Source organism: Physeter macrocephalus, chromosome 20 (assembly GCF_002837175.3).
Source record: "Physeter macrocephalus isolate SW-GA chromosome 20, ASM283717v5, whole genome shotgun sequence".
Taxonomy (NCBI): Eukaryota; Metazoa; Chordata; class Mammalia; order Artiodactyla; family Physeteridae; genus Physeter; species Physeter macrocephalus.
This window is the reverse complement of record NC_041233.1, coordinates 117,654,609-117,670,632: the sequence shown is the minus strand read 5'-3', so window position 1 is coordinate 117,670,632 and position 16,024 is coordinate 117,654,609.

Genomic DNA, 16,024 nt, shown 5'->3' with positions numbered 1-16,024 from the left:
AAAAAATAAAGCTTAGTATTTGAAAAGTAAGTTCTTATTGAATAGTGCCATCCACATGGCATATTGTAGATGCCTGTCTATGATAAATTTGCCTTGTTTATCATCTAGCATGTAAATACTTTATCACTTTATGTATATCATTCTAAAAAAGTTAAATTAGCTGGTAAAATTATTTCAAATTTTGTAAGGAAATAACTTATGAATCTATTTGTAATCTTTAAATATGTTTTCATTTGGATCTTCAAATATAACATCTTCTCTCGTTATCATCTTTTGGAATTCCAGTTGCATCATTTTTCTTTTCCTCTGGCTTTCTTATTTTCTTTATTCACATCAGGTACTAATTTCTCTGTCTTTCCTATTCTCTCTATTCTACCGAGGCACTCAAGCTCTTTCCTCTGCCCCCAGGCTTCTCTCTTCCTTTCTTTGCCTTATGTTCTGCCTGTTTATCTCCCAGGACACCATTTCCCTCTGGCAATTAAGCAATTCAACTGTTAGAGTTTGGATTTTCTTTGTCCTAGTTTGCTTTAACTCTATCCATCCCATTCCTGCTAAAATATGATATTGCTCTTGGTCATTGTTTTCATTGTTAGAAGTGATTCTCTTCTCTGATAATCTTTGTTTTTTCAGTTGATGGGAAAATCAGACCAGCTCAGAGCATATTTTTGAACTCAGAGAAAGATGCCAGGCAGTAGACTTCTTTTTGGACTCATCTCCCTACTTCTCTTTGATTTTATTGGATCTGTTGATTTTTGGTGATGGCCCACCTTGATTGGCCTATATTGACTGTACCCTTGGGGGACACATGCCCTTCTCCCCTTTCCTCTCCTTTTAATACTTGATGAAGTCTTGTTTATCCCTCTTTAGCAGAAAAACCGTGTTAATTAAGATAGGCAACAGACTCAGTCACCTTGGGGTCAAATTCTGGTTCTAATATATTCTGATTAAGTGAACTTGAAGAAATTCATCTCTCAGTGTCTCAATTCTTAGTTCAATTCTCCATTAAATGGTCATAATAATGTTCACATCACTATTTTAAGGATTAAATCACAGACTCAGCTAGAATGCTTAGAACTGGGCCTTGTTTTAGTCTGTTCTGGCTTCTGTAAAAATACCATAGACTGGGTGGCTTTAAAGAAGAGATACTTACTTCTCACAGTTATGGAGGCTGGAAGTCCAAGACTAAGCCACTGGTAGATTTGGAGTCTAGTGAGAGCTTACTTCCTGGGTTATGGTTGGTCATCTTCTTGTAGTATATTCACATATATTCATATATTGTAGTATATTCTCACGGCAGAGGACCATGTGGGAGGACCAGAGGGAGCTCTCTTGGGTCTCATTTATAAGGTCACCGGTCCCATTCAAGTAGGCTTCATCCTCACCATCTAATCACCTCTCAAAGGCCCCACCTCCACATACCATCACATTGGAGTTTAGGTTTCAACATGGGAATTTTTGGAAGACACACACATTCCATCTATAGCAGACCTGAAAGAATAAATAATAAGCATTTATTTTTATCATTCTTATTGTTATTATTGGTTATTATTTTATACTGAAGGAGAATTTCTAAAAAGGTAACTTACAATTAAAATATAGGTGATTCAAGCATTTTAAATAGGATATTTTATTTGTTACATTTGTTCATTGCATATAAGACCCCATAAGTTTTAAATAATCTAAATTTTTTTAAAGTATATATTTTAATTATATCCATAATTTTAAAACAAAGTTATGTACTTTGGCCATGAAAAATATTTAAAATGTATCAAAAACTAAAAATTACTTCAAAAATAGTTACAATTTTTTTTTTTTTTAGTAAAAGCTAAAGCTTTTAACTCCAGGTTCTAGAGTATTTGTCACTGTTTGCTAGACATACAACTTTTTAGATATAATAACATTGAGCATATATAAAATAATTAACCAGTGTCTACTGATGAACCCTTAAGAGTGTGAGCATCTTGTGTTTTTCAACTGCATGTTTACCATTTATTCTTGATAACATTATTACCATCCCAGACATCTTTGGAGAACTGATTTACCATGCACCAGTTAGAAGATTCTGTTTGTGCTGCTAATCATATTAACCCTGCACCTCTCACTGGGAAATTGGAATTGGAAATGGAATTGCTCCAAATTTGAGCAACTGATCAGATTCTCTTTCCTAGATTTTCAAACCTGAGCTGAAGCACACCTGAGATGCCACAGAGCTGGAGTTTAATGCAGTGAACATAATGAAAATTTATGAGCTCCATATACTGATAAACATAGTTACCTTTTATTTTAAATAAACTTTTCTTATGGGAAAGTACACAGATTATAATTTTGCAGATGTATGTATTTCATGATATGAACACACCTATGTCATTCACATCAAGAAATAAAACTTCTTACTGTGGGATCACCTACTCTTCCCAGTTTGCTCCAAACTGTCCTCCATGTTCCAATGAAGGTCCCACTGATAGATTAAATAATTTGCCCACATTCACTAAATCAGAACATATTAGAATCAGGATTTGGCCCCAATGGGGCCTGACTCTGATGCTATTTCTGCTAACTAATATGGGTGCTGCCTCACCATTAGTTAGTGAGAAAAACCAACAGTTTTTAAATTAAATCTCTGACATTAAAATAAGATCTTTATTTCTGAATTTGTTTTATTTAGATTAAGGTGTTGATCATCTATAGCAAATGCTACAGATCTGTTTTTAAACGCTTTAGTTAAGAATATTAGAACAGTATTTTAAAGGGAACAAGCAAGGGTTAAGTATAAATAGCAAAGGTATGAGAAGGAAGAACATGGTTCCAGTGGTACAGCCAGTGTGGGCAAGTCGAGGGAGGACATCACAGTGAAATAGGTCCAGTAAAGCTCAGGATGTAATGGCAGAAGATGTGTATCTTCAGCTTCACTAAACACTGTCAAAGAGTTTTCCAAATTTACACTCCCATCAGCCGTGTCTAAGAGTTTAAGTTACTTCATGTCCTCACCTAAAATTGGTGTTTTATGTCCTAAAAATTTTTTTTAATTTCCCCATTTAAGTATGTTAGTTAATTGTTTTCCTTCACATTTTACTGATGACTAGGGTGTGCATCTTCATATGTCTTTGGGATTTACAAAATCTTTTATGTGAAGTGCTTTTTCCAGTGTCTCCCCATACTTTTTGTACCACATTTGTCTACTTATTAGTTATCTGAGGTTTACATATTCTGGATACAAGTCCCTTGCTAGTTATATGAATTATAAAAAATTCTGTTTCTTTGTGGATTGTTTTTGATGAAAACAGTTTTCTAATTTTAACATAATTGAATTTATCAATCTTTTGTTTAGTGTCCTTCGTGTCCAGTTGTTTACCTTTTGCAAAGGCACGAACAAATGTGTTTGTATTTCAAAACCTTTATGTATATTTACCACTTACAGTGATATCTGTGATCAAAGTTATTTTGGGAAATACATGAAGGTAGGCTTCACATTTAGTTTCATTGTGTTTTGTTTTCCCAATATGTCTGATCAGTTGACTCAGGAATAATTATTGAAACGTCTGATCTTTCCCATGTGTCCTCTGGTACTACCTTCATTGTGAATCAATAATCCATGCATGTGTGGTTCTATTTGGGAGCTCTCTATTCAATTCCAGTGGTTTATTTGTTTACCCTTACACTATTGTCACACAATCATAATTAGTGATCTTTCTAATAAGTTTAGATTTCTGGAAGTCAGAGTTCTCCATATTGGTCTTTCAAGATACTTTTAGCTCTTCTTAACATTTTCGTAAATAATCTTGTTAATTTCCATATAAACAAATGTGCTGAGATGTTCATCAGGATTTCATAGTATCCAAAGAACAACATGGATAAAATTGTGTCCTTTGCAATATTGGTTCTTTAAACAGTGAACGTGGTATGGCCTTCCATTTACTTGAGTATTCTTTAATTTTATTCTGTTATTTTTATTATTTTCAGTATAGAGGTTTATCTGAGTTATTCCTAATATGTGGTGGTTTTTATGCTATTAAAAATAGTAGTTATATTTTTCTTTATTAACTTGTTGGTATTTAGAAATAAAATTGATTCTTGTACGTTTACTTGTATCCAGTAAGTTAGCTAAATTTATTTATAAATTCTAATAGTTTACCTGTATGTTAAAAAAATAATCTGTATTTTACATTTATATCTGTTATAAAGAATACCATTTTATTTATTTCTGTTTAATATTTATTTTTACTTATTACACTGGCTGAGGCTTTCATTATAATGTTAAATGCAAGAATACACACGGTAATAGTAGACATAAATGTGTCATTTCTGATTTCAGAAAGAAAGCTTTCAAATTTTGTCATTTAATCTGATGTTTACTCTAGGATTTTTGGTGTTCCCTTTAATAGAGAAGTTTTCTTTTGTTGGGTGGGTAAGAAATTTTATGAAATAACCTGTTGGATTTTATGAAATGGGTTTTTTTTAAAATTATTTATTTCTTTATTTATGGCTGTGTTGGGTCTTCGTTTCTGTGCAAGGGCTTTCTCTAGTTGTGGCAAGCGGGGCCACTCTTCATCGCGGTGCACGGGCCTCTCACTATTGCGGCCTCTCTTGTTACGGAGCACAGGCTCCAGATGCGCAGGCTCAGTAATTGTGGCTCACGGGCCCGGTTGCTCCGCGGCATGTGGGATCTTCCCAGACCAGGGCTCGAACCCATGTCCCCTGCATTAGCAGGCAGACTCTCAACCACTGTGCCACCAGGGAAGCCCCCTGAAATGGGTTTTTTATGCCTCTATTTTTATACTCATTTTCTCTCTTGTTATTTGCTTCTATTTTGCTGTTTTTTTACTTCTGTTAATATGGCATATTAAAAATTGGTGTATAAATATGAATCCATTATGAATTTTTGGAGCAATCCCATCTTGGTTATGATATCACTGTTTTTGTCACGGCTTTGATGTTTTATATTGGGAGTCATCCTATTATTTGTTTAGAATTTTTTTACATCTCTCCCATTTCAGCTATTTTTTGGCATACACATATTCATATCATTCTCATTATCCTTTTGAAGACTATAAATTTATAGTAATGCTCTGTTTTTTCAATCCTGGCATTGGTAAATTATTTGTTCTGTACTTCTTTCTTTGGGAGAAGGTGTGGTGTTTGTTTGTTTTGGATTTTATTGATCTGTACTTTCAGTGTTTTATGATTACTTATTAGTCTTTTCAAAAACTAACTTTTGATTTAGTTATTATCTCTAGTATATACTTTTCTATTTTATGATTTATCTATTATTTTCTTTAAAATTATCTCTTTTATTTTAACTTTGAGCAGAACACTTGGATCATTTTCAGCCATTCATCTTTTTAATATAAACACTAATGTCTTTAAATTTTTTTCTACAGAAAGCTTTAAGTGAATTTCACAACTTTATACTTTTTATGTTTCAGTTCAATACATGTCATAACTTCCTTGTGATTTCTTCTTTGAGACATGTATTATGTTTAAATTAATTGCTAATTATCAAATGTTTAGGGGATTCTTTTAGTTATTGTTTTTGTACTTAATTTCTGGCTTAATTTTACATTGGTAAAATAACATTTATTATTATTTCAATTCAGTGTTATCAAAACTTGCTTTATGTCCCGCTGTACAGCATAAAATTCTATTTTTATAGAATTAACTGGTACTAGTGCTTATATTTGTATGGATTTTGTTTGTTTTCAGATGAGCACTGGCAATATTTTTCATTTTTTATTCAAATCTGTCCATTTAGATCATTCTTCTCTTCTGGGACAAATTTGGTTTCTTCATTTCCAAATATTTTGCAAATATATTTGTAAGACTTTTCTTATATTTGTTATAACCTACTGATGTGTTCTATCCAGTATGTATTAATTATCCATTTACTTATCATTTTTCCCCAAAAACAAAACTTTGGTTTTATTTTATAGTTTGATATTTTTCTGTATTCTTATTAATATATATATATTTTTCATTTTCCTTATATCTTATTTCAGTTTTTCTTTTTCTCACATTATCTTGAGTCAGATACATGCATAATCTTTTATTATGCTTCACTTTATTACACTCCACAGGTATTGTATATTTTACAAATTAAACGTTTGTGGCAGCTCTGCATTGAGAAATCTATCAGCACCATTTTTCCAGTAGCATTTGCTCATTTGTCTCTCTGTTTCACATTTTAGTAATTCTCGCAATATTTCAAACTTTTTTATTATTATTGTATTTGTTATGGTGATCTGGGCTCAGTGATTTTTGATGTTACTATTGTAATTGTTTTGGGGTGCCACTAACCATGCCCATGTAAGATTGCAAACTTAACTGATAAAAGCTGTGAGTGTTCTAACTGCTCCACCGACTGGCCATGCCCCCATCTGTTGCCATTTTCTCAGCCCTCCCTATTTTCTGAGATACAACAATATTGAAATCAGGCCAAAGATAGTCCTACAATGGCCTCTAAGTTGAAGCCTTTGCTCATTTGTCATTTTGAAAATTCTAGTGCCCTTAAGAATTATGTGAAATCTACTCTGCCTGTGCTCTAGAAATGGAATCACAAATCTTGGATAACAGCATATCTGCTTACAGCATAGCTTACTGAATATTTTAATCCCATTGTTGAGACCTGCTGCTCAGAAAAAGTAGATTCCTTTAAAAATACCAGTGCCCATTGACAGTGCACCTTGTAACCTAAGATCTCTGATGGAGTTGTACAATGAGATGAATGTTGTCATGCCTGTTGATACAGCATCCATTCTGCAGCTCATGGATCAAGGAGTAATTTTGACTTTCACATCTTATTATTTAAGAAATACATTTCCTAAAGCTATAGCTGACCTAGATTCCTCTGAGGGAATCTGGGCAGTCACTTGAAAACCTTTTGGAAATGATGGACCATTCTAGATGCCATTAAAATCAATTGTGATTCATGGGAAGAGGTCAAAATATCTACATTAACAGGAGTTTAGAAGAGGCTGATTCCAATACTCATGACGGAGTTTGAGGGGTTCAAGCCTTCAGTGGAGAAGTAACTGTTGATGTGGTAGAAATAGAAAACTAGAATTAGAATAGAATATTTTAATATTCACTGCCTCTTTTAGTGGAAGAGAATTTAGAACATCTATCTTCACTGAATATCTTTTATTAGCATTCTATTTAGTTATAGCAATAAATGGGCTTGGGAGTGTATATCACAGAAGAAGAATATTTCTCTCGTTTATTCAGTATATTCTAATAAAATCATTATATTAAAATGTTTTTGAAAACAAGATTAAAGAGGCAAGTAGAAATTTGTAGGTGCTAAGAATGTTTTCATTAATCTTGACTTTTTATCCGGGGTGTTGAGTGTGAAACTTCAAAATAAATTCTAATAAGTATGAAAAGATTTGAGGTTGAGAAAGCCCCCTCCACCACAAACTTATAATTCTTCATATCTTTCCTTTAATTTTCATTTAAAATTGCACAGCTCAAGTGAATAGAATTTACAGGTGTAAATAGCAAAAGAAAAAAAAGCTCTCAGAACTTTGAACAAATGGAAAAAATTGTGACTTTGTTGAGAAAAAAATCAATAGAACTATAATAAGGAATAAAGCAGTTCTTTCACTAAAGTGACAACTTGTTAAACCATTCATATTTAAGTTTTTCAAATGAAACACAATAACATCCGTTAAAAATTACACCTTTGGGGGCTTCCCTGGTGGCGCAGTGGTTGCGCGTCCGCCTGCCGATGCAGGGGACGCGGGTTCGCGCCCCGGTCTGGGAGGATCTCACGTGCCGCGGAGCGGCTGGGCCCGTGAGCCATGGCCGCTGGGCCTGCGCGTCCGGAGCCTGTGCTCCGCAACGGGAGAGGCCACAACAGAGTGAGGCCCGCGTACTGCAAAAACAAAAACAAAAAAACAAAACAAAACAAAAAAAATTACACCTTTGAAGATTTTTTTAAGCTGGTGTTTTTTTTTTAATTCCCTTAAGTGATTGATTAATTATTAATCCCCTTAATAATTACAAATTGAATTTTCTTTTTTATTTACATAATAGTCCAAAGGACTTAGAAATTATCCTGAGTGGAAAGGAAATGCCATTTTTCTTTTTTGTTTTTGCATAAAGAATTAAGTGGAAGTCACATTCTTATTTTCTTTTATCACAGTCCACTGTTAGATATTTTGACGTGTATAAAGCTTACTTGCAAAGTCCTTTAGCAATAAGTGCCCCAACCATTTTCTCCTGCTGCAGACACCAGCCATTGTCCAGCTTCCTTACCTCTCCGTTTCAGGATTGGCTCTGATACATTTACATGTCTCACTTAGCAATCTTAAAGCATAATTGAGTATCACTTAAGTATATATGTAAGTGATTATTGCTTGTTATTACCCTTCTTCATATTTGGTACTGCATTAATTGAAATCAAAACCTTAGGTGGGGAAAGAGGGAGAAAGCCCTAATGTTAGCCTTTCTGGTACAAGGTGCTATTCGAAAACAATTCCTTTATGGGGATTCGTCCTCCTCAGTACCCCTAATATAAGCTTCTCCACATAGCCACAGTCTACTTCTTTTGGTAAACTAGAAATCATATTAGAATATGAAGTTAAATTACTTACTTTAACTATTACGTGTTTCAGATGGACATCAAAGGCAGAAATTTTATTTATTGTCTGCCCTGTCGAATTCCCATAGCCATGGGTCTGATACATAGAAGGCACTCAGTAGTAATTTATTAAATGAATGAATAACTATAAACCCCTGTTTCTTTAAAAGCTATTGTAATTTTCAATTGTGTAGAGGATAAAAATCAAATACCATGATATGCTGGGGATCTGGAGTTCTCCAGTCCCATCCTTAGGCTCAGTGAGGGCTCAGAAAAGCTGTTTACTCATAATTATGATTTATTACAGTGAAAGGATACAGATTAAGATCAGCAAAGGGGAAAGGTAAAGGGGGTGAAGTCCAAAATAAACCATAGGGACATACTTAATTTTCCCAGCTATCATGTGTGACGACACATGAGAAACATTGCCAACCGGGGAAGTTCACCAGACCCTTGTTCTCCTGAGTTTTATTGGCATCAGTCACGTAAGTATGCAGGGGACGCAGCTACTCAGATAACCCCTCACCTCCCAGCAAAAATAGGCATTCACTTTACATCACAGAGTTAAGATGCATTTATCTGATCAACCTGGTAGAGCATGGCCCAAGGCCTCAGGGATACAAAAATACAGAATCAAAAATCACACAGAATATTCCAAATTCCCAGAGATCATCTTACAGGAGCTGGCCAGGGAAAAAACTTTGTCCTTTCACTTCAAGTGTAGAGTTTTAGAGTTTCGCATCCCAGGGCTGCTGAGTTAACCTCTCCCTGCTCACAGGGCATGACCTATAGATCCTTTTCATAATATTTTACTAAGTTCCTTTTCTAGAACCTTCATCTACCACTTCTACTCCATCTCATATCTTCCCATAATCCGACTATATTGAATCACTTTTTTTCCCAGGGCACATATGTTATTTGATGTTTCCGTGTTCTCAACCCTCTGTCAGATTAAGTATCATGACCCTTTATGGCCCGCTTTGTTCAGATGTTTCAGTGACTGCTAGGTGAATTGTCTGAGATGACATTCTCTAAGTGGCTGCATGGCATATAAAGAAACAATCAAGACTTAAAGCTGGGAGTCCTGGATTCAAGTTTACTTTTGACCATTTAGTAACTAGGTGATTTTAAGTTTGTCAGATAATTAAGGTTACGAAGGGATGATTTTAATGCTTATCTCATGGGAAATTATGAGACTAAACTGGTTTACTGACACTGAAAAACATACGATTTGATGGATGGGTTATATATGCATTTGTGTGTATTTTCTGATATATTGTCAACAAATTAATTTGACATAGGATTTTAATATATACAGATATATTAAATTCTTGCTTTTAATATATAACACCTTAAATATAAAAATATTATATATGTATATTAAAACCCTTTTGTTTAAATCTAATTATCTGTTCATGTAAACTGCCACAATAAAAGAATTGGCTCTTATTATTTTTAATTGTATATTATGATTAGGAACAATCTGTCTCTGAATCTTTTTACAGTGCTTTTATGATACGGCAAAGGGTCACTAGGTCGTGGTATTCATATATATGGCTCTTATCTGTTGTATTAAGACCACATAACTTTGAAATGAATCTAAAATTGAGAACCATAGTGTGTGTATAATAGTTCTCCTTTCTTCATCTCTGTGATGGATGCCAAAGCTGAAAACAAAACAAAAATGCTGTTATCTTCCCCTGTTAAGCTGTCTACAGGACACAAGCTTAGTTTGCCCTAGTTCCCTTTATTTTTCTGTCCCTGTCCATCAATCTTTTGAATGAGAGGAAGAATGACATCAAGTGATGGGTGCTTATGAAGGTGGCAAAGCTTTTTGGCCACACTCTGCCAACTTGCTTATATCACTTAATAGAGTCACTATCGTTAAGCATTTCATTGCCCATGCTATAGCAACAGGTTTCAAAATATGGATAGGCTATTTCTAAGAGACATTACTTTGCTTGACATAAAATTTATGTTTCATAACTCAAGATAGTTGCATATCTATCAAAACAGCAGTAATAATGGAAAGTTAACAGAATGATAGCAGTCATCAGCTTTCTATGTTTAAAGCTACTGTCAGTACATTTTATCACAGAAAGTGTCTTCCAACAAGACCTAGTTATAGCTTTGTTTGCTGCATGGCCATTCGCTTCTTTACTAAAGTGATGTATATTTATAGCCTTTTATAAGTATTTTGGGGCAGAAAAATAAATCACTTGGTGACAGAGATAGAATGCATGGTATATTCCCTCAACCTGTCTTTCACCTGAAGCTTATCTTTTATAAAATTATTAAAAACATTATTACCATTGACCCCTTTAGTGTCCAAAGTGAGTTTTGTGTAAAACTTTCTTTCAGGTTTCTCTTTTATTGCTTCACATAGTTGAAGAAAATATTGAGGTTTAGGTCTGTAAATGCTGTTCTGTCTTTAGCTTCTGTCATAAGTATCAAATTGTACATTTGGCTTTACACTTAGTGACACAAAACAATATTCATTCTGTGTCTTGTGACTTCCACTTGTCCACTCCCTATTTCATATTCTTTCACATAAGAGATGTATTGAACTCTGCCGGCTGTGCTTCAGGTTTCTTGATAGATGGATGGTATTTTAATGAGGCTGAACACCGAAGATGACATTGCTATATTCTAGTTAGTTCAAGACCTATATTACACTTTCTTCAAAATATCTAGCATATCGTGTATCAAATAAATGTTCGTCTAACTCTTGAGAGAATGTAAGAAGCTGAATTATTTTCATTTCATGGTAAAATGTTTTTATTTTATTATGCTCATAATTTTAGAAGAAGATGTTTCCTCGCTCCAAGGAAGAATTTAATATTTTCAGCTCAATTAATGTGAGTGCTCATTTCAGAGAACAATAGGTTCATTAAGGGAAAGTTCTCAGGTTGTTTTTTAAAAAAGGTATTGTTACCTTCAGAATAATATGAACTGAACAAAACTGCTATATCCTAAGAGGTTCGGGACTCTGGGTGCTGTCATTTTTTATTGAAGCAAATAGCATTAAAATTTTTATTTATTAACTAATTTATTTACTTACTCTTACACCCACATTGCTGTTGTTACTAGTTGCCATATTTAATCCCTGGGGATAAAAACATGTTATTAACGTAATAGAAATGCAACCAACAAAATGGTCTGTTTCACTCAGAGTATAAAGCTCATTTCCTAAATATGCCTCAAAAGGGAAACAACAATAAACGGAAATTTTAACTTGCCACATTGCTAGATGGATGGACACATTCTGTCATGGGATTTCTGAAGCTTTCAGTAGTGAAATGTTTATAACAAACCCAAATTCATTTAATTGGTTAAATACTGGCAAAATACCAGGTAGTACAATTCTTCAGGCACATTAAAATATATCCTGGGGATTAGACTGATATTTACTATTAATGCAAGATTTGGGGAATAAAAAGAAAAGCCCAGTTTAAAATATAAAGACGTGCTGCCTTCAGACTATATCTATATGTACATATGTATACACATATGTTATCACATATATATTTTGGCATACACTTGTATACCTATTTTAAGAAAATAATTAGCAAGCAGAAAATTGTAATATATACATCTACAATGTTTATAATTCTAAATTTGAATTCTGAATTAGATGATTTTGATATGAAAAAATTGTATCTGTGGAATTTAGTTGCTTAATATTTACACATAGTTATGTCTTTTAATGTTCAGATGATCAGTATAATTTGGTTTCAACACAGTCACAATATAGTTTTCTGAAATTTCCCCTTGAATATTATAAATAAACGTTTATATATTTGTGTTACAGATACAATATCAAAATTATTTTTGAAAACAAGATCACAAAAAGGCAGGCTGTTCATCTTAAAATTACTGAAGTGCAGATATATGTTTCATGAGGAAAGAGGTGATCATCCCAAAGTTTTAAATGAATTATGATTGTTTATTAAAACAATGTATATTTCAGAATTTAAGCTTTGTCATACCAAAGTTAGATACTTTTAAATAAGTTCATCAAAGGAAGTCATAAATTTAATTTTATTACATGATTTGACAGTTTATCAATGAAAGGTTAGTGAACATACTCAATATGGAATAACAACAAATTTAGTCTCTTACATGCAACAACCAAAACTTGGAAAAAAATATATAAAACAGTGTTTTCTTTCAAGACACTGGACATCTGTAAATGAAGGACAGTGGTTCCTGAGAGACAACAACAACAAAAATAAAGTGACGTCCTGTGTTTGCCCAGCTTATTGCCCTGAGAGAGTTTTCAGGTGAGGAAGGGGAACCCTGCTGGAGCCCAATGGGCTCCTGGAGTCGAGTAATTAGAGTTGAGAGAGTCCAGGGAGATCAAGAAGGCTTGAGTTTCTAAGACAGAGCACCCGTGGGGTGAGAACTACACAGAATGGGAACTTCATCATTCTGAAGGGGGTCTCCATTAAGAAGTGAGCAGTTGAGTGATCAGGATATGCCTGTGAGGAAACTATCCAAAGGGGTAAAAATGCATTTAAATTGGATCAGAGGTAACAGTGTCTACAAACTATGTTTGGAATAGTTTTCTGTTACCCCAACCAGACTGGAAAACATCATGATGCACAGAACATGGGCTCAATAATGGGGAATAATTATCTGTAGACTAAATGGTGTTCTATTAACCTATAACAAATTTTAAAAGTACTAGAGAAAGAATCACGTGGTTTTGAAGTAACTTAAATGAATCCCAACATAAAGTGCAAGAGAAACTATAGGAATACAAAACCAACCAGTGCCCCAAAAGATAAAATGATAATCCCTAAAATTCAATTAAAAAATTTTCAGGCATGGTAAGAAACAGCAAAAATTGTCCCAAGATAAGGAGAAAATTCAACCAATCAAAATAAAGCCAGCCAATATTGAAACAGATGTTAGAATTAGAAGAAAAAGATGTTAAAACAGTTATTTTTACTGCATTGTATATTGCATCAAATATTGTATATTTAAAAAATTGAAAATAGAAAGTGAAAACTACAAAATGTTGAGTGAAGACATGGAAGATATAGAGAAGATCCAAATTAAAATTCTAAAAATGAAGGCTACAAAATGTGAGGTGTAAAATTCACTGAATGCAGTTAATTATCCATTAGACTTTGCAAAAAATATCATAGTGAAATTAAAAATACAATAAAATACTCAAAATAATAGAAACTATTCAAAAAGAGAAAATATAAAGATATGAAAAGAGTATATATGCAAGCTATGAGACAACCTCAAACAAAATGTACATGTAATTGTAGTTCCCAAAGGAGAGGAGCATAGACAGGAAAAATATATATATTTGTAAGAAATAATGAGGGAGAGTTTCTTAATTCGATGAGTTCTACTTGGAAAGAAAATGCTCATAGACGTTACTTTTCCATGTAGTTCTAATTTTGTTTTTAAGACTAGTATTTTCAAGGATACCATTAATTAGGTCCCCCTTTATAACTCTTAGGTTATTTTGGGTCCAACGCATCCCTAGCCCCTTTTATCGGATTAAATTAAGCAATTCCAATTATGTCAATTTAACCTCATCCTCTAAGGAGCAACTAAAATCGGCTTTCAGATAACATCAAAGTTAGTTAAATAATTAAATATTATTTAAATTTACCATTAAATTATCATAAAATTGATCATTTGACTTGGAGCTGTGAATTTTAAAATCAAGGCACACATATACATATGTCAATATTTTAGTTTAACCAATATTTATTGAAAGAATGGTATGAAAGACTTTCAAGGAAAAATTTTTTTAAATAGGTTAAAGAATTTGGATGAAATTGATGAGGGGTTGGGTGGATATCCCATCTTTGATAATAATAATGTTTCTGTAATTGTGTTAGTTGCTGATGTAGTGTATGATTGTCTTCTGCCATTCACCACATACGCAGCATTTCATTTAATCCTTCTATTAGAGGAGTGGCAGTGTGGAGGTTTAACCCAGGCCTATATTTTTCTGTAGATAAGTTCTGAACCATGTCACCGTTTTACTTTGCTTTAGTAGAAGTATCAGTAAAATCTCAGTAGCATTTTGACAGATAAAGAGTTTACCATTGCTTTTAAATCTTTCTCTTATTTTCTGTTTTCTTGCAGTCTCTTAGCCTACGTTCTCTAAGAAAAATCACACTAATTCTTTAAATTATAAAGAAATATAATTGTTAATGCATATTATGGTTCATTATAAATAATTTTCAGAATATATGTCAACAGCCTTCTTTAATAAGACTCTATGAAGGTTTATTAGATAGAAACCACTGAGATGTACGAAGTCACCTTCTGATTGATAATAATGTGAGTGTAGCTTCTTGTAACTTATGAATTCCTTTTTCTTAGTAACGTTTTTTCAGCAGCATGAAACATCATGTGATTCTACTTATTTTCATTTTCTAAATCATGCAAATGTGGTTCCTCTACATGTTGAACATAAAACACAATGTCTGTGTGAAATCTGTCATACCTAGGACTTATTTTTACTATATTCTTCTTCAAAGTATTTTTATGCTATTAGAATTTCTAAATAATCATAAACTAATACACTTGCCAGTGTTTGGAGGAAAGCAATTTTACGAAGTGACAGGTTCAACCACTTATTTGAATTGTTACAGCTATTTTTCTTTAATAACTCTAATTAAGTTGACAAAATCAACTGTAAAAAAAGAATGACGAGACTTCAGTGAAGAAGGTGGTGGTCATATTTAGTTCATTTTTATTGGATAAATTCATAGAACTTACAACATTAATGTCTATCAAGGGTATCAATTCTTAACTGCAGCGATATTGGTTTGTCTGTTTAATGAGAAAAGTTTCAAGTAATCTATTACTTACATAGAAAAGTACATTCACTATAATTCCCATAATAATTTATTACTCATGAATATGGCAGTAGGTTTCCATTCATGAGAGTAAGAGTGAGATTACAAATTACAAAATATAAATAATAAACTTTTAAATTTGTTGGTTAGTGATGATTAAAGTTATATTTCTGCCTTAAACGTAATTATCTTTGTGCTTGTGAGTTACAGTCATTCTCATTTTTGTAACTCACAGTTGTGATTGTGCATTACTAAGTAAGAAAACGATAGCTGAAGAAAACAGCAAAAATATACATGTATGGCAAATTAGCAGGAGGCATGTATATGTATTTTTTTAGTAACATTAAAAAGCTGCTACAAACAAATTAAATGCAAACCATATTGCATGTGAAAATTCCCCAAATAGGATATATGTCACATTCTATGAATCTTCTAGTAATATTTACTATAGTATTATACATTATTTGCCTGTGTGGTTATTCTTTAATAATTAACTTACTTCATTGGGCAACATAAATATAACCTTCGGAGTAGTTCTAGAAAGCATACATGAATATTAGTTTATGTGGTTTTCTTTTTCTTGTAAACTGGTACTGTTAAGAATTTAAGGAGA